The sequence below is a fragment of the Enhydra lutris genome, unplaced genomic scaffold (assembly GCF_002288905.1).
Source record: "Enhydra lutris kenyoni isolate GAN:26980312 unplaced genomic scaffold, ASM228890v2 scaffoldscaffold120, whole genome shotgun sequence".
Classification (NCBI taxonomy): Eukaryota; Metazoa; Chordata; class Mammalia; order Carnivora; family Mustelidae; genus Enhydra; species Enhydra lutris.
The window spans coordinates 827,343-849,621 of record NW_019154204.1 but is presented as its reverse complement, the minus strand read 5'-3'; the positions used below and the strand labels follow the sequence as shown (position 1 = coordinate 849,621).

General features: G+C 41.2%; 1 pseudogene; it reads left to right on the top strand.

The window, feature by feature from the left end:
• The first annotated feature begins 1,259 nt into the window (after positions 1 to 1,259).
• Positions 1,260 to 22,279, top strand: part of LOC111139829 — an 85,454-nt pseudogene continuing 64,434 nt past the window's right edge.

The following is a 22,279-nucleotide window of genomic DNA, read 5'->3' as shown; positions in this document are numbered from 1 at the left end:
GGAACTGATTGCACTCACTAAGACACTGCAGATGGCCAAAGGTAAAACTGCAAACATCTATATGGACAGCAGGTATGCCTTTGCTACTCTCCATATACATGGGGCTATTTATAAGGAAAGGGGCCTATTAACAGCAGAAGAAGGAATTAAAAACAGAGGAGAAATATTGGCTCTCCTCCAGGCTATTTGCAACCCAAAAGAGGTGGCTGTTATGCATTGCCCGGGACACCAAAAGGGGACTGATCTGATTTCAAAAGGAAACCACTTAGCAGATCAAGCCGCAAAGCAAGCAGCCTGAGAAACAGTGCAAGAACTGGTAACACTCCCGGCTCCAGCCCTACCAGAAAAACCGAACTATTCAGAAGAAGATTTAAAGTATTTACAGAAATGGTTAAATTGGACTATGAAGGGGACTGGGCTAAGACTAAAGCAGGAAAAATAATTCTTCCTCAAAAACTAGGTAAGAAGTTAGTAGACCAGATACATCAGGGTACTCATTTGGGGATACGCAAACTCAAGGACCTTATAGGCAAGCAATTCCAGGTTTCTAAATTAGAGCGTATGGTTCAGGATGTAGTTGATAGATGTGCTCAATGCCAGGCAGTTAATGTGGGAAGAACTAAAATGGGAAGAGGGAAAAGAGAAAGAGGTAAGGAACCAGGAATTTATTGGGAAATAGATTTTACAGAAATGAAACCCGGAAAATATGGGCACAAATATGTTAGTTTTTGTGGATACCTTTTCAGGCTGGATGGAGGCTTTTCCCTCCAAACATGAGATGGCAGGAGTGGTGGCTAAAAAGCTACTAGAAGAAATAATTCCTAGGTTTGGGCTGCCTCTCGTGATTGGGTCAGACAATGGCCCTGCATTTGTGAGTTCAGTCTCACAGGCATTGGCCAAGGCCGTGGGTACTAATTGGAAACTACATTGTGCCTGTCAGCCCCAGAGTTCTGGGCAAGTAGAGAGAATGAACTGGACTCTTAAAGAGATCTTGACAAAACTAATTCTGGAGACTGACGGTGGATGAGTGGATCTCCTTCCTTTCGCCCTCCTCAGGGCATGATGTACACCCTATTTAAACAAGGTGACCCCATTTGAAATAATGTTTGGGAGACACCCCCCCCCCCGCTCTGTCCTCGGCTACAGTAGGTTGCCCTAGCAGAAATGACTGATCAGTCTGTACTCCAGTCAGGCAGGCATTACAGTCTGTCCTAAAAAAAGCCCATGCAGGGATCCGAACTGCCCACACTGGGACGGAGATGGTGGTGGAACCACATTCTTACCAACCCGGGGACTTGGTTTGGATACGTCGCTATCAAGTGCAGAACTTGGAGCCTTGCCGGAAGGTACCGTTTACTGTTATCCTAACCACCCCCACGGCAGTAAAAGTAGAAGGCATTAGGGCCTGGGTTCATGCGGGTCACGTCAAACAAGCCGAGAGTAAGGACGCCCCCCAGAGATGGAAGCTGCAGCCAACAGACCCCGCTGACCATGGACTAAAGCTAAGACTAAAAAAACTGTGAGTTTATTGTTGCTCCTATTGTTACCTGTTTATGTAACGTATAGGTGGGAAATTAGACGAACGGCATTAGGAAAAATGAAAAAGGTTATTTAAAGCATTGAATGACTAACTTATCAGTTGACTGTGTACTACTGTTACATTTTGGCCCCTGTATTATAAACGCCCTAATGTCATTTGTACCAAAGAAAATTAGAGCGATAAAATGTTAGTCTTACATGCTCAATATAACATAGAACTGGCTGAAAAGTCAAGGATTTGACTAATCTCCAAAGAAAAGGGGGGAATGTAAGGGCCTGGTTGGCCAGAGAGAGCCATTTTGTTGCAGTGAACTTAGATTGACCCTATGCAGTGAACTTAGATTGACCTTGTCCTTCCCAGAAGAACTTACTTGCAAAGCCTAGATACAAGGGCAAGTCAGGCGAGGTGAAGACATCCAATCACAGGAGCGCACGTATATTTACTGAGGTGAGATCTCATTGGCCACCTGTGTGTCGGTGGGGCTCAACCACCCCTATAAAGGTTAGTCTGCGAGGCTAAGGCTGGGGAGGAGTGGAAGAGTAGTCGGAGGAGTAGAAGAGTCGTTGGAGGAATAGGAGAGTCGTCAGAGCCAAGAGAGCTGTCAGAGCTCTTGTAAGAGCTGTCAGAGCTTTCAGAGCTCTTGTAAGGGCTGTAAGAGCCATCAGAGCCATCAGAGCTGTCAGAGCTGTCAGAGCTGTCAGAGCTCTTATAAGAGCTGTCAGAGCTCTTGTAAGAGCTGTCAGAGCTGACAGAGTTCTTGTCAGAGCTGTCAGAGCTGACAGAGCTCTTGTCAGAGCTGTCAGAGCTGTCAGAGCCATGAGAGCCGTGAGAGCCGCCGGTGACCCCACCTCCAGCGGCCCCGCCGCCCCGAGCCGTGGCCTCAGGGAGTGGCCTCGCTGGAGCAGCCCCTGTCTGGGGAGCGGCCCTGTCTGGGAAGCAGCCTTGTCCAGAGCGGCCACGTTGGGAGCAGCCTTGCCGGGGTTGTCGTCGTCACCTTTTCATAAGAGACAGCCTTGACAGGTCAGTTTGATTCTTGATGCTTGGCACAAAATAAAGCTTTGCTTGACCTTCGCTTTGTATCAGTCTCGTTCCTTTGATCACGGACCCCAACAGTAATGATTTGTGACACAGCTTCATCCTTTTCCAGGTTTATGTTTATTGTAGGAAGATGCACCAAAGATATATATATATATATATATATATATATATATATATATATATATATATACTATTTTCTATACCTATATTTAAGCTCTGATGGATGAGTTGAGAGTAGCATTTACTCTAGTGCCATGTTGTCTAACTTACATCACAAGTGTGAGCTTTAATGATGTCTAATTGTCCAACTCTTCATTAACATCCATGTCCAAGTTTTAGTGAATTTTGACTCTGAGTGACACATTTAGATTTGTACTGGTTTAGTCTTTCAACCTCACCATGAACTTCACTATAAATACATAGTAAATATTATTTTTTTCATCTGGAAGGAAATTTAACCTGTTTTCTTTAAAAGATGGTTTCCAAGCAGTAATATCAGAAGGGTCACTGAGAAAACCATCACTCATTGGTCAGCTAAACCTCATGGTTATTGGCCACTCAGATGAAGCCAACCTGAGAGTGTCCTGTTGACTGGCCAGGGTATGGTGGTGACATCACAAGAAGGCACTGTGATGTCCCAGGGCTGTTATATAAGGGTGACAACAGCCCAGGCTGCACTGAGATAAGAGATGTCTCTTTAGCCACAGCTCTTCTTTCTATTCCTCCATTCCTCTGTTCTGTTCTGTGTCCATGCCCATGGCAAGCCCCCTGCTCACTCCTCCTGCCTCTGGTCTCTCACCAACACTCTGCGCTTCACCTTCATATTTGCACCTACTTTTGTGCCTCTCTGTGGTCCTGAGAGTCCATAAACCCACATCCAGCAACTCCTGGGCCCATTTCCCACTGAACGGATGGCCTAGTTGCTCAGGTAGTATGCATTCCCATTTGGCACTAGGAGTGGGAAACTGGGAATAAGAGCGTAGTGGATTCTCATACATCTGGGCCACACACCTCTGGGATCACAACAAATCTCCAGCACAGGTAAGCTGAGTCCACAACCTGAGGGAATTACCACATCATTGGACACAGTGGGAGTCCTTGGAACATAGGTCCTCAGATAATGAGTCGTCTGACCCAGGTCAGGAGGGGACAAACTAATCCCCAAGACACCTGGCTGAACAGGATCCTACAGACCACAAACGCTAGAACACAGCAGAACATAAAGAAATTCAGTCCCCAAACAGAGTACCCACCAAGAACCTAAAGCCTGGGAGCCATCTAGACTCATTTGACACTAGGCAGTGATTTACATAGACATGGGGTAGACAAGGAGCCCTCATACCATAAGCTGGCTAGGCCAGTGTGGCACAAGGCAAGTGAGTCCAGAGAACACCAAGCTTGCCAAGTGCCAAGAAACCATGAGTCCTGCATCCAAGTTCAGCATTGGGAAAAAAGAATCAACTGGACAGGGGGCTCATCGTGTGGTTTTTTACTTGGAGACTAAGAAAGGAGCTCTGGGATAAGCTAAGCAGACACCTAGACAGAGGGTGCACCATGAGCCCTTGGATCTGGAGGCCACCAACCCAACTCAACATGTTATCAAGAATTTACCTAGACAAACTGATCACTATGTGCCATTGGACATGAAGCCCTGTTCCACTGTTCTGCACTCAGGCAAGAATTTACCTGGATAGAAGCTTCACCTCATACCCTTGGATCTAGAGACCAAAATCTCAGATTTGTGCTAAGCCACACAGACACATAGATAGCAGGCTTACCATGTGCTGTAGAACCTGGGGACCAGTAACATATCTCTGTGCTATGCCAAGCAGGAGCCTGGACAGGGGTCTCACAATGTGCCTTTGGAGCTGGAGACCAAACCACAGTTCTGCACCAGGCCAACAGGACACGTAGACAAAGGGATCACCATGTGCTCTTGGACCTGGAGACCAATGACTCAGCTCTGTGCTAGGCCTAGAAGGCACCTTGAGAGTGGGCTTACCATATGTCATTGGACCTGGAGACCAAGAACTCAACTCTTTTCTAGGCCAAGAAGGCAACTAGATAAAAATATCACCGTGTGCTCATGGAGGTCTACACTAGGCAGTATAATAATAATGCAGCTTTATAGTAGGCCAAACATGCAGCTGGACAGCGGTCTTACCACATGCCCTAGGACATGGATCCTTTCTTTCCCCCAGAGCACAGGGCACTCAAGCATTGGGCTTGCCAGTTGGTCTCAGTCCTGCTGAGCACTACCTGCCAAACCTGCTCAGCACTACACATATATGTCCACCGGTCCCTTGGCCACCTGGAAGCCTTCAAACCAGGAGTCCTCCAGTCAGGATTAGTACTGGGCTAAAAAGCCAGTGGGACAACAGACTGACCCAAAACCCTCTGAGGGTGACTTCCATTTCTGCAGAGAAGTATACATGGGAGTCACTTCTTACCTGGGATTGACTTAAGACTGAGGTCCTTGTGGCCTAATACCTGTGCATAATTCATCTTTTGAGGAGTTCTCCTCAGAAGAAAATGAAATCATGCCCTAGAAGATGAAACAGATCAGTGGTTTGAAGACTTTGCATTAAATTTCAGACCATAAAATGAGGACAGGGGCTGAGAGGAAATTATAGAAGAGGCCCAGGCCCAGAGCACTGTGGAGCCATTGTCTGAGATCCTGCAGTTGAACAATACGCTGGGTTCCACAAACATCAGGCTCCTAGATGGGCTGCTCCATCCCAGAGGGAGAGTTGGAGTCCTTAAAACAAGAAGCCAAGCAGTGTAGTGAGAGGTAAGCTCAGATCCATGAGGTGGAGAGGTTCTTCATTCAAGTGAAGGCCTTCCTGATTCTCTTACACCATACACAAAGATAAACTCGAAATGGATAAAAGATCTTAATGTGAGGCAGGAATCCATCAGAATCCTAGAGGAAAACATGGGCAGTAACCTCTTCAACATCAGCCACAGCAACTTCTTTCAATATATGTCTCCAAAGTCAAAGGAAACAAAAGCGAAAATGAACTTTTAGGACTTCATCAAGATCAAAAGCTTCTGCACAGGAAAGGAAACAGTCAACAAAACAAAGAGGCAACCCATGGAATGGGAGAAGATATTCGCTAATGATAGCTCAGACAAAGGGCTAATATCCAAGGTCTATAAAGAACTTCTCCAACTCAACACACACAAAGGAGAGAATTGTGTCCAAAAATGGGCAGAAGACATGTACAGACACTTCTCCAATGAAGACATGCAAATGGCTAACAGACACATGAAAAAGTATTCATCATCTCTAGCCATTAGGGAGATTCAAATCAAAACCACACTGAGATATCACCTTAAACCAGTTAGAATGGCCAAAATTCACAAAACCGTAAACAACATGTGTTGGAGAGGATGTGGAGAAAGGGGAAACTTCTTACACTATTGGTGGGAATGTAAGTTGGTGCAACCACTTTGGAAAACAGTGTGATTTCTTAAGAAATTAAAAGTAGAGCTTCCCTATGACCCTGCAATTGCACTACAGGGTATTTACCTGAAAGACACAGACGTAGTGAAAAGAATGGCCATCTCTACCCCAATGTTCATAGCAGCAATGGCCACGGTCGCCAAACTGTGGAAAGAACCAAGATGCCCTTCGATTGACAAATGAATGAAGAAGATACAGTTCATATACACTATGGAGTATTGTGCCTCCATCAGAAAGGATGAATACCCAATGCTTGTGTCAAAATGGACAAGAATGGAAGAGATTATGCTGAGTTAAATAAGTCAAGCAGAGAGACTCAATTATCATATGGTTTTGCTTATTTGTGGAGCATAAGGAATAATGTGGAGGACATGGGGAGATGGAGAGGAGAAGGGAGTTGGGGGAAATTGGAGGGGGAGATGAACCATGAGAGACTATGGACTCTGAGAAACAGAGTTTTGGAGGGGAGGGGAGTGGATGGTTGGCTGAGCCTGGTAGTGGGTATTAAGCAGGGCGCGTATTACATGGAGGACTGGATGTGGTGCATAAACGATGAATTCTGGAACACTGAAAAGAAATTTTTAAGAAAGGAAAAAAAAAATGAAGTTCTTCCTGGAAGTTGCTGCCTCCCACGCAGTGCCCAAGGGGTGAAGTCTGAGCACCCACTTCCTGATGACAGAAGAGGAACTTGGGGAAGTATGGTCATCACCAGGAGTTGGGGTGTGGTATAAATTTGAATATTATGTTCAAAATACAATTTAAAATTTATCATTTCTGAATGAGAAATTTATGAGAAACAACCTCAGGTGATTGTGATGTGCAGCCTGGCATAAAGTAACCACTGCCCCTTATGAGTCATCACATTCTCCTGATGCTAGGCAGGGGTCTCCATGGCTCTGATACAGTATGAGCTGACCCTGAGCACAGCCAAAGCACAGCTACTGAGATCAGCAACATTCTGATGTTTGGAAAAGAGAAGCAGTATGTCTGTACACAAGGATTTCTGCATAAAGCATTTCTGGTGAGGCCTCCATTGTTGCTGAACTTTTTGTGGGGCCCTGATGTTATGGCTTCAACCTGTTGTCACAAAAGCAGGCATTTCTCCACAATAGGTTCCTATGTTACAGGCCTTGGAAGAGCAAATGTGACAAGACCAGGGAACCAGGGCAAGGGGTCCAGAGGCATGGGACCATTCCATCTCTGGGTGACAAGGTGTGAGGTCAGGTTACTAGAGAGAATGATGTGAGGGGCCAGGATGGTGGGCTCTGTTCTGACCACAAACATACTGGAGGAATTGGTGGAGACATGTGGGATTCACATTAGGTGTACAGAGTAAGGTACATTGCAAGAGAGGTGGGAAAACGTGCACCTTGGAGACTATAAGGTCTATTTAGGTATGAAGGAAATGGGGCACTTCCAAAAAGCAGAGCTCAGATTCTATGATAAATTGGAGATTGTGGGTCAGAATGGAGTTGGAAGGCGAGATTTCAGGCTCAGCCCCTCCTGGGAAATGTCCCTCTTAACTCCAGGGGTGTGGGTTGGAAGCTCAGGTGAAGTGCAAATCCCAGTGAGCTGGGGCCCACATGTGGCTACAGCTGTGCTAGAAGTGGAAGGACCTAGATCTGTGGCTCCTGGACCGAGCTCAGTCAAGACAGTGTGCTCATAGCACCCAGACATGAACATATGGGAGCCCTGAGGAAACTTTCTCTGGGTGTGGAAAGTGAAATTTAGGGCGACATGGGGAGTGGGGGCTTACATTTCTAAGATGGATGGTGTCTGAGCTGATTTGACAGTGCTGCTTTGAGAGCCATTGTGGAATCTAGTGGAGTCCAGGTCACTTAGACATAAGGGGGATGTGGGTTGCTTATGTGATCCCAGCAACCTCCTGTGCTTAGCTACTCAGACCCTGCTCACCATACCCTGGTTTCCACAAACGTCAGACTCCTGGGTGGGCTGGCATCCCAGAGCTGCTCACCCTTTGAATCGCCACCCCTTCATCTCTGCAATGAGAGCAACTTTGTTTGGAGGAGGTTGTGTGAGCTGGTGGCAGGAGATGACAGGGTTATGGAGGGAAGCTCAGGGAACAGATGCAGTCCAGAAGAAGGAGGGAAGAAATGAGAGTAGATTGTGAGCCAGGACCTTGTCCTGACCTTTCCTCCCCAAAGCAAAACATCAGTTCTAGGAGGACAGCAGTCTGGGTGCTGTCTCTGACCCATACCTGGTCTTCCCTGCCCCTTGAGATTACAGGGTGTCACACCACACCACCTGCCCAGTCAGAGACCAGTGACGGATCCCCTCCTGCCTCCTTCACTGCTGCTTGACACCCACACCTTAAGGTCCTGGGCCTTTAGTGAAGCTGGAGCTCCAGCGAGCCAAGGTGGAACTGCTGGTCTTAAGGACTATTCTGAGGTGTGCTGAAGTTGGAGCACTGCTACAAAGAGGTAGGGAGGTAGAGAGGTAGATTTGTAGATTAACAGAAGCCACATGTAGTTCGGAAAGGTCCATTCATAGAGGTACCCATCACCCATTTTGTTTCCAGTCTTTCAGAAATTACAAATAAATCCAGAATGAACATTTGTGCACAGTGTTTCATGGGAACTTATTTTTTTTTTTATTCTCTGGGATAAAGGTCCAGAACAGTGCTTGCTAGGTTATAGGGTTTATGCTTCACTTCTGTAGAAACTATCAAACTGTCTTACCAGAGTCTCTGTCTCATTTACATTCCCACCAGCAATGCAGGAAAGCTGGTTCTTTCCAACACTTGATGTTTTTATTGTTTTATATTTACCAGCTGTCCTAACAGGCAGATAGTAGTGATAACTCAGTTTCCATTTCCCTCATGTCTAGTAATGTTGAACATTTTTTTCTCTTGTGCTTATTTGTCATCTGCATGTTCTCTTTGGAGAAATGTCTGTTCATGTCTTTTGCCCATTTTCTATTTGGATTGTCTGTTTCCTGTTGAAGGCTGAGAGTTCTTTGCATATTCTAGATAGAAGTTCTTTGTCAGATAATGCAAATATGTTCACCTAGTCTATAGTTTGTCTTTTTATGCTCCTAATAGGAGCAAAAGTTCTTAGTAGAGCAAAAGTTTTCAATTTTGGTAAAGTCCTATTTATCAAGTATTTTTTGTTTGTTTTTTAATTAAGGGTGTTTTCAGTGATATGGTTAAGAACTCACCAATCCATAAGTCCTGAAGTTCTTCTCCCTTGCTTCCTTTGTAAAAGTATTATACTTTTTTTTTTTATTATTTTTCTTAAGGTTCAGTTAGCCAGCCTATAGTACCTTATTAGTTTTTGATGTAGGTCTCAACGATTCATTAGTTGCTTATAACACCCAGTGCTCATCAAAACACATCCCCTCCTTAATACTTTTATATTTTACTTTGAACTGATCCTCATAAGTTTGAGTTCACATTTGTGTAAGGGGTAAAGTTTAGGTGTAGGAAATTTTGTCTGGTCTATGTCAATGGATGTCCAATGGCTCTGACACAATTTGTTGAGTAGACTATCCACATTAAGGGAATTATTCACCTTTTTCAAAAATCTATGAGGCATACTGGCATAGGTCTACTTCCAGATCCTTTCTTCTCTTCATAATTTCCACCACTAAAAACACATCTTCGGATGGAACATATTGATTCCCCCTATTTCATTCCTTTTCTTTTTTAAAAAAATATTATTCTTAAATTTAAATTTAAGTTAGCTAACAAAGAGTGTATTAGCTTCACAGGTAAAATTTAGGGATTCATCAGTTGTATATTACACCCATTGTGTATATATACCACCTCTTTATTCAATCATCTGTTGATGGACACTTGGGCTCTTTCCATATTTTGGCAACTGTGGACATTGCTGCTATAAACATTGCAGTTTATAGCATGCTATAAATATGTGCAGTTGCCCTTAGAGTAATTAGGTTTGTAATTTATTTGAATAAATAGTAGTGCAATTGCTAGGTCAAAGGGTAGTTATATTTATCATTTTGAGGAACCTCTATACTCTTTTCCAGAGTACCTATACCAGTTTGAATACCAACCCATGGTTTAAGAGTGTTCCCCTTTCTCTGCAGCCTAGACAATAGTTGTCCTTTCCTGACATGGGTATGAGGCTATATATCACTGTGGTTTTGATTTGGATTTCCCTCAGGGAGGGTGATGTTGAGCATTTTTTCATGTGTCTTTTAGCCATTTGTATGTCTTCTCTGGAGAAATGTCTGTTCATGCCTTCTGTCCATTTCTTGACTGGGTTATTTGTTTGTTTGGTTGGTTGTTGAATTTGGCAAATTCTTTATGGATTTCAGACACAAGCCCTTTATCTGATAAGTCATTTGCAAATATCTTCTCCCATTCTATAAGTTGTCTTTTAGTTTTATGATTCCCTTTTCTGTTCAAATGCTTTTCATCTTGAAGAAATCTCAATAGTTCATTTTTACTTTTGTTTCTTTTGCCATCAGAGATGAGTCTAGCAAGAAGATGCTGTTGGTGAGTCCAAAATAGTTGTCTGCATTCTCCTCTAGGATTTTCATGGATTTCTATCTCACATTAAAGTCTTTCATCCACATGCAGTTTATTTTGTATATAGTGTAAGAAAATTGTCTGGTTTCATTCTTCTTCATGTGGCTGTCCAATTTTCCCAACACCATTTGTTGAGAAGACTGTCTTTTCTGCAATGGATATTCATTCCTACTCTGGTGAAGATTAGTTGACCATAGAGTTGAGGGTCCTTTACTGGGGGGTTTATTCAGTTCCATGGATCTATGTGTCGGTTTTTGTGTGAATCCCATACTGCCTTAATGTTTACAGATTTCTAACACTGCTTGAAGTCCAGAATTTTGATGGCTTCACCTTTGGTTTTTCTCTTTCAACATTCTTTTGGCTATCCAGGGGCTTTTCTGATTCCATGCAGGTTTTAGGATTGTTTCTTCCAGCTCCATGAAAAAAGCTGATGGTATTGATAAAAACTGAGTGTCTAGATTGATGGAAACTTGAATGTCTAGAATGACTTGGGTATTACATTTTAACAATATATGTTCTCCTAATCCATGAGCATGGAATGTTTTTCCATATCTTCATGTCTTCCTCAATTTCTTTTGTAAGTGTTCTGCAGTTTTCAGAGTACATCTCTCAACATCTTTGGTTAAGTTAATGCCTCTTATGGTATCTTATGGTTTTTTATGTAGTTGTTAATTGGATCAATTCTTTGAGATCTCTTTCTGCTGCTTCAGTATATAGAAATGGAACAGACTTCTATACATTGTTTTTATATACTTTGACTTTGCTGGATTACTGGATCAGTTCTACCAATTTTTGTTTAAGTCTTTTGAGTTATTTACATGATATCATACCTTCTGTGAAGAGTGAAAAGGTTGACTTCCTCTTTGTCAATCTGGATGCCTTTTCTTTTTCTTTTCTGATTGCTAAGGGTAGGACACTCAGTACAATGTTGAACAATAGTGGTGACAGTGCTCATCCCTGACATGTTCTTGACCTTATGGGAAAAGGTCTTAATTTTTCCCCATTGAGGGTGGTATTCACTCTTGGCCTTTCATATGTAGCATTTATGATATTTATGCCACGTGGTGGAGGGATTGTTTCAAGAAAGAATGTTGTAGCTTGAGACAAGATGGTGGGGAACTAGGAGGAGACGCCATTTCAACCTGTACCCTAAAGTGAGCTGATTACCTACCAAGGAACTCTGATCACTCATGAAATCAGCCTGAGATTAGAATTATACATGTTTAGATCTCTATGGGGGCAGAAGACGCCAGTGGGCAGGTAAAACAGAGTGGGAACATCAGAATGATATCAGAAGATAAACAAAAGGGGGAGGGAGCCTCCAGAAGTGGCCCATTGGAAAGTAATACCCCAATATGAGAGTGCCCTGTATCTGGGGACCAGCATTAACTTGGAGTCTCATTGAAAGCACTCCAAAAGAGCAAAGGATCATGGGGGGAAATTGTGGGAATTGGGGCAGTTAGGGACAGGGGCTTAAGTCCCCAGCCCCAGGACAGCCACCTGTGGCACTGAGCCAGAGAAAGTGCAGCAAAGAAACCAAGTCTTGGTCCCTGAGTACCGAGCATGCCTGAGAGCACCTGGGTGGCGGCTCCCAGAGAGGCTGGGAGCCTCGCCAGCCAGCAGAACCACAGCCTTTTTGCACTCTCCATGCGTGCGCCACACTGTGCTGTCAGAGCCTGAGTCACACCCCACACCTCCCCCTGAGAGAGGTGCTGTAGGCTCCAACTGGCAGAACCACAGACTTGTGCACTCTCCATGCATACAGGCCACGCGACCAGAGTCTGAGTCGCGCCCCACACCCTCCTTGAGAGAGGTGCCTGCAGGTGCCAACCTGGCGATCTTGGGCCCAGAAAGTCTGAGGACTCCTAACTCGGGCCATCAGGAAAATCTCAGTGTGCTATCACTGCTTGGGGCCTCTCTGGTGGTCTAGAGCTGCGCACAAAGCTGCTGCTGTCATGGTTTTGGGTACAGGCAGAAGTTCCTGCATCCCCAGGGACCGCGACTGGGAAGTGCTCTGCCAGCAGCCAAGGGGGAATTTATGTGCTCCAGAGCACCCAGAGGGGAACAGACTGAGGCTTCTCTCTGAGAGGGAGGTCTGGGTGTAGTTTGCTTTCCTCTAAACCTCTAAAAACCATCAAAGGCTATCAAGGAGAGAGAAAACAAATGAACAAACAAACAAAAAAATCCTCCAGAGAACAAAAGCCTGAAAAACCGGTTTCCTCAAAGCCCACCCCCTTGAGGAGGGTGGGAGGACTTAACTCAGGGAACACTACCTGAAAAGCCACGTGACAGGACCCTCCCTCAGAAAGCAACCAGGAAAAAACAAAAACAAAAACAAGAGAACAACCAGCACTACTTCATAGATACAACTTTTATTTTTAATTCGTTCCCACTATTCTGGTTCACTTTTTTTTTTATAGATTTTTTTTAACCTATTTACCATCACAGTGGGATGTCCAGTACATCAAATTCCATAATAACCTTTTAACCTGAACTTTTTGATACATATACCCATGTTTTTCTTTTGCTTTTCTATTTTTTTAATTTTTTAAAATTTTAGTTTAGTTTAGTTTAGTTTATTCTTTTTGTAATTTTTATTTTTTAATATTCATATATAGTTAAACTTCAAGGTAATCCCCTTTCCCCAATCAATGCTACCCCTATAGGTAAACCAATTTTTAATCCCCCTCTTTCTTAGGAAAGTTGAGTCCTTTAAGAAAGATATCAAGACACATCCAGGAAGAATCAAAATAACCTTCCTCGCCAACACTAAGAATTTATAAGCACTCTCCCCTCTTTTTCTTCTCCCAGTATTTCTCTTTGTGTTTGTCCTGGTAGTATATAAATCTTATACTTGGGGTTCTTTTTGACTAGGGTCTTTTTTTGTTTTGCTTATATATATATATATATTTTTTTTTTTTTTCTCTTGTCATCTACTTTTATCAGTCTTTTTGTTTGTCTGTTTTTGTTTGTATACTTCATAAATCTTACCTTGGGGCCCATTTGGGCTGGGCCTTCTCTTTTATTTTTTCTTTCTTTTTTTCTCTGTCTGTCTCTCTCTCTCTTTTTTTCTTTTTTCTCTCTTTCTTTTTTCGCTCATTTGGGTGGGGACTCTTAATTGCTTTGAAGCATTCCAGGGTGCACATTGCCTGCACCATGGTCAATACATTCAGCTACATCCATTCAGCCATCTCTCACCAAAATGACTAGGAGGAGGAATGCCCAACAGAAGAAAAATACAGAGGCTGGGCCTTCTGCACAAGAGCTAATGGCTATTGACATAGACAATATGTCGGAAAGAGAATTCAGGCTAACAATTATCCAGACAATAGCTAGGTTGAAGAAAGCCATGGATGACAAAATGGAATTGATTAGGGCAGAACTGAAAGCCACCAGGGATGATGTTCACAATGTTCTCAATGAGGTCCAATCTAATCTAAATTCTCTAAAAGCTAGGGTAATTAAGACAGAAGATAGAATTAGTGATCTGGAAGACAAACAGAGAGAAAGGATCAGGAGGAAGCCTGGAACAAACAGCTTAGAAGCCATGAAAACAGAATTAGGGAAATAAATGATGACATGAAATGTTCCAATGTCAGAATTATTAGAATCCCTGAAGGGGAGGAGAAAGAAAGAAAACTAGAAGATATGCTTGAACAAATTCTCCATGAGAATTTCCCCAAACTCACGAATGGAAACAGCGTTCATGTACTACAGGGAAAATGGTCTCCACCCAAGATTATAGAATCTCGAAAGTCCTAGAGAAACCTGATAGTAAGAATGACAAATCACAATTGTAGACAGGATCTCTTGAAAGCAGCTAAGACAAAGAAGCTCCTTACGTACAGAGGAAAGCCCAACAGAATATCGTCAGACCTGTGCGCAGAAACCTGGCAAGCCAGAAAGGGCTGGCAAGATATATTCAGGGCACTAAATTAGAAGAAAATGCAGCCAAGAATATTTTATCAAGCAAGACTGGCATTCAAAATGGATGGAGAGATAAAGAGCTTCCAAGACTGGCAAGGCTTAAAAGAGTATGCGACAACCTAGCCGACACTGCAGGAAATATTAAGGGGGGTTCTATTAAAGAGGAAAAATCCTAAGAATAGCATTGAACAGAAATATGGAGACAATCTACAGAAAGAAAGACTTCAAAGGAAACACGATGTCAATAAAAAAAGTATCTATCAATAATCACTCTCAATATGAATGGCCTAAATGCACCCATAAAATGACACAGGGTTGCAGATTGGATAAAACGACAGGACCCATCCATATGTTGTCTACAAGAGACCCATTTCGAACCTAAGGATACACCCAGACTGAAAGGGAAGGGATGGAGAAGCATCTTTCATGTCAATGGGCCTCCAAAGAAGGCCGGGGTAGCAATTCTCATATCAGATAAATTAGATTTTAAAATAAAGACTGTAGTCAGAGATACAGAAGGACACTACATAATTCTTAAAGGGACTGCCCACCAAGATGATGTAACAATTGTAAATATCTATGCCCCCAATATGGGAGCTGCCAATTACATAAGAAACCTGTTAATCAAGATAAAGAGTCACATTGATATGAATACATATCTCAACACGCCTCTCCCAGAAATAGACAGATCACTGAAGCAGAAAATCAATAAAGAAACAAGAGCATTGAATGACACATTGGACCAGATGGACCTCATAGATATATACAGAACATTCCACCCTAAAACAACAAAACACTCATTCTGCTCAAGTGCACATGGAACCTTTTCAAGAATAGACCACACACTGGGTCACAAATCAGGATTCAACTGATACCAAAAGACTGAGATTATTCCCTGAATATTCTCAGATCACAATGCTTTGAAACTGGAGCTCAATCACAAGGAAAAGTTCGGAAGGAACTCAAATACCTGGAAGTTAAAGTCCACCTTGCTTAAGAATGCTTGGATCATTTTTTAGACATATACCCAAGAGTGGGATTCTTGGGTCATCAAAGGAATAGAAATTGGTCCCTAAGTAGGTTCTCACCAGAAATGTATGAAATGTCCCATTTACAAGTTTCTAAGTTTTATAGTCAGTTAACATAAAGTGGTGTCTCATTATTATTTTGATTTATTTTCTCTGATATCAAGAGAGGCTAAGAATTTCTACATATTATTGAATGTTTATATTTTCCCTTTTGTGACTTGCCAATTTATATCATTTATTTATTTTTCTTGTGCATTTCTTGCTTTTTCCTTTTTTTTTTTTTTTTTTTTTTTTTTTTTTTTTTGGTAGCCGTTCCTTGCATATCCTGGATACTAATCTCTTGTTAGTTTTAGATATTTGCAAATATTTTCTACTAATCTGTAATTCACATATTAAAACTTTGTATGTGATAGGTTGTTGAATTAAAAACTTAATTACCATGAGTTTGATAAATATATTTTTTTTCAACCTACCAAAAAAAAAAAAAAAGAATGCTTGGATCAACCAGGAGATCAAAGAAGAACTTAAACGATTCATGGAAACCAATGAGAATGAAGACACATCTGTCCAAAACCTATGGGATACAGCAAAGGCGGTCCTAAGGGGAAATGCATAACCATCCAAGCCTCCCTCAAAAAAATTGAAAAATCCAGAATACACCAGCTGTCTCTACACCTTAAAGAACTGGAGAATCAACAACAAATCAAACCAACACCACACACAAGAAGGGAAATAATCAAGACTAGAACAGAGATCAATGAAATAGAAACAAGAGATACAGTAGAACATATCAATGAAACTAGAAGCTGGTTTTTTGAAAGAATCAATAAGATCAATAAACCATTGACCACACTAATCCAAAAGAAAAGAGAGAAAGCCCAAATTCATAAAATTATGAATGAAAAGGGAGAGATCACAACTAACACCAAGGAAATAGAAACAATCGTCAGAAGTTATTATCAATGGTTATATGCCAATAAGTTAAGCATCTTAGATGAAAGGGAGGCATTCCTGGAAAACTATGAACTCCCAAAATTGAACCAGGAAGAAACTGACAACCTGAATAAACCAATATCTAGTAAGGAGATTAAAGCAGTAATCAAAAACCTCCCCCAAAACAAGAGCCCAGGACCTGATGGATTCCCTGGGGAATTTTATCAAACTTTCAAAGAAGAAATAAGACCTATTCTCCTGAAGCTATTTCAAAAAATTGAAGCAGAAGGAAACCTTCCAGACTCTTTTTATGACACCAGCATTACCCTGATCCCCAAGCCAGGCAAAGACCCCACCAAAAAGGAGAACTTCAGACAAATATCACTGATGAATATGGATGCTAAGATTCTCAACAAGACCCTAGCAAATAGTGTCCAACAGCACATTAAAAAGATTATCCACCATGACCAGGTGGGATTCCTCCCTGGGTTACAAGGATGGTTCAACATTCTCAAATCTATCAATGTGATAGAACAAATCAATAAGAGAAGAGAGAAGAACCACATGGTCCTCTCAATTGATGCATAAAAAGTATTTGACAGGGGCATCTGGGTGGCTCATTGAGTTAAAGCCTCTGCCTTCAGCTCGGGTCATGATCCCAGGGTCCTGGGATTGAGCCCCACGTCGGGCTCTCTGCTCGGCAGGGAGCCTGCCTCCTCCTATCTCTCTGCCTGCTTCTCTCCCTACTTGTGATCTCTGTCTGTCAAATAAATAAATAAAATCTTAAAAAAAAAAAAAAAGCATTTGACAAAATCCAGCATCCATTCCTGATTAAAACGCTTCAAAGTATAGGGATAGGGGGAACATTCCTGAACTTCATAAAATCTATCTATGAAAGACCCACAGCAAATATCATCTTCAATGGGAAAAAGCTTGCAGCCTTCCCGTTGAGATCAGGAACACAACAAGGATGCCACTCTCACCACTCTTGTTCAACACAGTATTAGAATTCCTAGCAACAGCAATCACACAACAAAGAGAAATAAAAGGTATCCAAATGGGCAATGAAGAAGTCAAACTCTCTGTCTTCGCAGATGACATGATTCTTTATATGGAAAACCCAAAAGATTCCACCCCCAAACTACTAGAACTCATAAAGCAATTCAGTAACGTGGCAGGATACAAAGTCAATGTACAGAAATCAGTGGCTTTCTTAAACACTAACAATGAAAATACAGAAAAAGAGAAATTAGAGAATCAATTCCATTTACTATAGCACCAAGAACCGTAAGATACCTGGGAATAAACCTAACCAAAGAGGGAAAGGATCTGTACCAGAGGAACTACAGAACACTCATGAAATAAATTGAAGAAGACACAAAAAGATGGGAGACCATTCCATGCTCTTTGATCGGAATAATAAACATTGTTAAAATGTCTATACTGCCTAGAGCAATTTTTTAATGCTGTTCCTATCAAAATTCCACCAGTATTTTTCAAAGAGCTGGAACAAATAATTCAAAAATTTGTATGGAATCAGAAGAGACCCTGAAATGTTAAGGAAATGTTGAAAAACAAAAATAAAGCTGGGAGCATCACGTTACCTGATTTCAAGCTTTACTACAAAGGTGTGATCACCAAGACAGCATGGTACTGGCATAAAAACACACACATAGACCAGTGGAACAGAGTAGAGAGCCCAAATATGGACCCTCAACTCTATGGTCAAATAATCTTCGACAAAACAGGAAAAAAATATACAGTGGAAAAAAGACAGTCTCTTCAATAAATGGTGCTGGGAAAACTGGACAGCCATATGTAGAAGAATGAAACTCGACCATTCTCTTGCACCATACACAAAGATAAACTCAAAATGGATAAAAGACCTCAACGTGAGACAGGAATCCATCAGAATCCTAGAGGAGAACATAGGCAGTAACCTCTTCGATATCAGCCACAGCAACTTCTTTCAAGATATGTCTCCAAAGGCAAAGGAAAGAAAAGCAAAAATGAACTTTTGGGATTTCCTCAAGATCGAAAGCTTCTGCACAGCAAAGGAAACAGTCAACAAAACAAGGAGGCAACCTACGGAATGGGAGAAGATATTTGCAAATGACAGTACAGACAAAAGGTTGATATCCAGGATCTATAAAGAACTCCTCAAACTCAACACACACAAAACAGACAATCATATAAAAAAGTGGGCAGAAGATATGAACAGACACTTCTCCAATGAAGACATACAAATGGCTATCAGATACATGAAATTCAAGTTAAAACCACATTGAGATACCACCTTACACCTGCTAGAATGGCCAATATTAGCAAGACAGGAAACAACACGTGTTGGAGGGGATGTGGAGAAAGGGGAACCCTCTTACACTGTTGGTGGGAATGCCAGTTGGTGCAGCCACCTTGGAGAACAGTGTGCAGATTCCTCAAGAAATTAAAAATAGAGCTTCCCTATGACCCTGCAATTGCACTACAGGGTATTTACCCCAAAGATATAGATGTAGTGAAAAGAACGGCCATCTGTACCCCAATGTTTATAGTAGCAATGGCCACAGTCGCCAAACTGTGGAAAGAACCAAGATGCCCTTCAACGGATGAATAGATAAGGAAGATGTGGTCCATATACACTATGGAGTATTATGCCTCCTTCAGAAAGGATGAATACCCAACTTTTGTAGCAACATGGAGGGGACTAGAAGAGATTATGCTGAGTGAAATAAGTCAAGCAGAGAGAATCAATTATCATATGGTTTCACTTATTTGTGGAGCATAACAAATAGCATGGAGGACAAGGGGAGTTAGAGAGGAGAACGGAGTTGAGGGAAATTGGAAGGTGAGGTGAACCATAAGAGACTATGGACTCTGAAAAACAACCTGAGGGTTTTGAAGGGGCGGGGATTGGGAGGTTGGTGGTACCATGTGGTGGGTATTGGAGAGGGCACGTATTGCATGGAGCACTGGGTGTGGTGCAAAAACAATGAATACTGTTTCGCTGAAAATAAATTTAAAAAATAAAAAAAAGTAGCTGGTTATTGAAGGCTATATTTTGTGAATTTTCAATTGAATTTACTTTCATGGAGGTGTCCTCTGTATAAATACTGGAAGATACAAAACATCAATTTATTGCTTTCAGCAAGAAATTTGGTAACTTAACACAATTAACAACAATAATTTTCAAAATGATCTTTTTGATCCCCTATTGACTAACATAAACCAAAAAATGCATTGATTTTGTTTTTCAGGTTAGACAGTTCTTTGGTGGAAGCATAATTTGGTGTTGTTATCAGAGAGAGAAATAGAAAACACTTTGCTGAAGCAGTTTTTCAGTTAGGGGCCATGATCATAGAAACATATAAAACCAACACACACAACACTGTGTCAGATGCTCCAGTCAGGAAAAGTGCTATGGAGCAAAGAGAAAAAGAAATGGAAGCAGGAGGCATCCACACAGAGAGAACATTTGAATACATCAAAGGAAGTGGGGCACTTAGTTTCATCCCATTTTCACATATTTATGCTCAAGATGTTATATCCTTGTGGTGTGTTTCTGTGACAACGGCACACCTGAGGGGACTGCTTGGCATACCTGGTATGGTATATGGTAAAATAAGTGTCTGTACACTTCATTATTTTTTTATAGAGTGGTGGGGGTAGGAGCAGAGGGAAAGGGAGAAATAATTGTTTTGTTTTGTTTTGTTTTTTTAAGATTTTATTTATTTATTTGTCAGAGAAAGAGAGGGAGAGAGAGCAAGCACAGGCAGACAGAATGGCAGGCAGAGGCAGAGGGAGAAGCAGGCTCCCTGATGAGCAAGGAGCCCGATGTGGGACTTGATCCCAGGACGCTGGGATCATGACCTGAGCTGAAGGCAGCTGCTTAACCAACTGAGCCACCCAGGCGTCCCCAAGGGAGAAATAATTGTAAGCAGATTCCACACCCAGCTTGGAGCCCAACATGGGACTCCATCTCACATCACCTGAGGCAAAATCAAGAGTCAGACCTTAATTCACTGAGGTACCCGAGCACCCCAGCATTGGTACACTCATAAAAACTGTTGGAAGTGCTATTTTAGTAAATCACTTTTACATAAATACTTGCAGTTTACAGTGAAATAGCCACATTGGTGAGAACACGGATGGTTACCAGGCATTTTCTATTTATAATTCAATTGAATCAGTCAAGGTCTAAGCATCAAAGTTGATGTTGTCCAAACAAATAAGAATGGTTATTTTTAGGTGAGGAACCACTGGTGTTATGGAGAACAGAGAACCCCTTTCTGAAGGTCATCAAAACATAACAGAGCCACAACAGTTCTATAACATGTCTGGCTACTGTGGGTAGAAATGAAATCTCACAAAACTCTAGCTATGATAGGGATTGGCATTAATTCAGGACTTTCAAATATGCTAAATTTATTTGTTTGTTTGTTTGGGCTAAATTTATTTGTTTCTTTATGGTTCAGTGTTTTGCATCTTACCTTTATATATTATATATGTGTGTGCTATATTGTGGATATATATGTTAATTTTATCAAAGAGAATTAGGTTATATCACTTTATTAATTATATCACTTTATATAATTTTATTAATTCACCAATAGCAGGATTGGTCATTAATAGATTAAAAAACAGCAACAACAACATCTCATAATTGTTTCCATATATCCTGAGAACCATTTGCAACAATTAAATGCAAAGTGAATTCTCTTAGACATTTCAGTATCATTGAAGGGAGATATATTAACAGCTTGCTACACAAACAAATTGTCCACTGCACTTAAAATTAGATCATTTGTCACCCCTTAAATATTTTATTTCAGTTCCAGTTAGATAATGTTCAATATAATATTAGTTTCAGCTGTATAATGTGTTGATTCAACACTTCCATACAACACCTAGTGCTCATCACTGGTGCATTCTTTAATCCCCATCCTGTATTTAACCTGTCCCCCACACCATCCCCTCTGGTAACCATTAGCTTGTTCTCTAGAGTTAAGGGTCTGTTTATTGGTTTGGCTCTCTCTCCTGTTTTCCCCTTTGCTCCTTTATTTCTTAAATTCATGTATGATTGAAATCATATGGTATTTGTCTTTATCTTACTAACTTATTTCACTTAGCATAGCACTTTGTAGCTTCATTCATGTCATTGCAAATGGCATGAATTTTTTACTGTTAAGTAAAAAATTTTTTAGTATTTGTATTTTATTCATTAATATAAATGTGAGCATATTTATGGGTTTTTAATTCTGTTCCATTGATATATGTGTCCATTTTTATGATTGTACCATACTATGTTGTTTACTACACCTTTGTAATATAACTTGAAGACTGGAATAATGATGCATCCCATTTTCTTTTTCTTTTTTTTAATATTTATTTTTATTATGTTCAATTAACCAACATAATTTTTGATGTAGTGTTCAATGATTCATTGGTTGTGTATAACACCCAGTGCTTATCACAACCTGTTCCCTCATTTTTCTTTTCCAAGATTGCTTTGGGTATTAGGAATCTTTTGTGATGCCATACAAATTTTAGGATTGCTTGTTTTAGCTCTGTGAAAAGTGCAGTTGGTGTTTTGATATGGATTGCATTAAATCTGTGGATTGCTTTGTGTACTAGAGACATTTTAACAATATTTACTCTTTTGACCATGAACATGGAATGTCTTTCCATTTACTCATGTCTTCTTCAATTTCTTTCATAGATGTTTTGTAGTTTTCAGAGTACAAGTCTTTCACTTCTCTGGTTAGGTTTACTCTTAGGTATCTTATTATTTTGGGTGCAATTACAAATAACATTGTTTTCTTTTTCTTTCTGCTGCT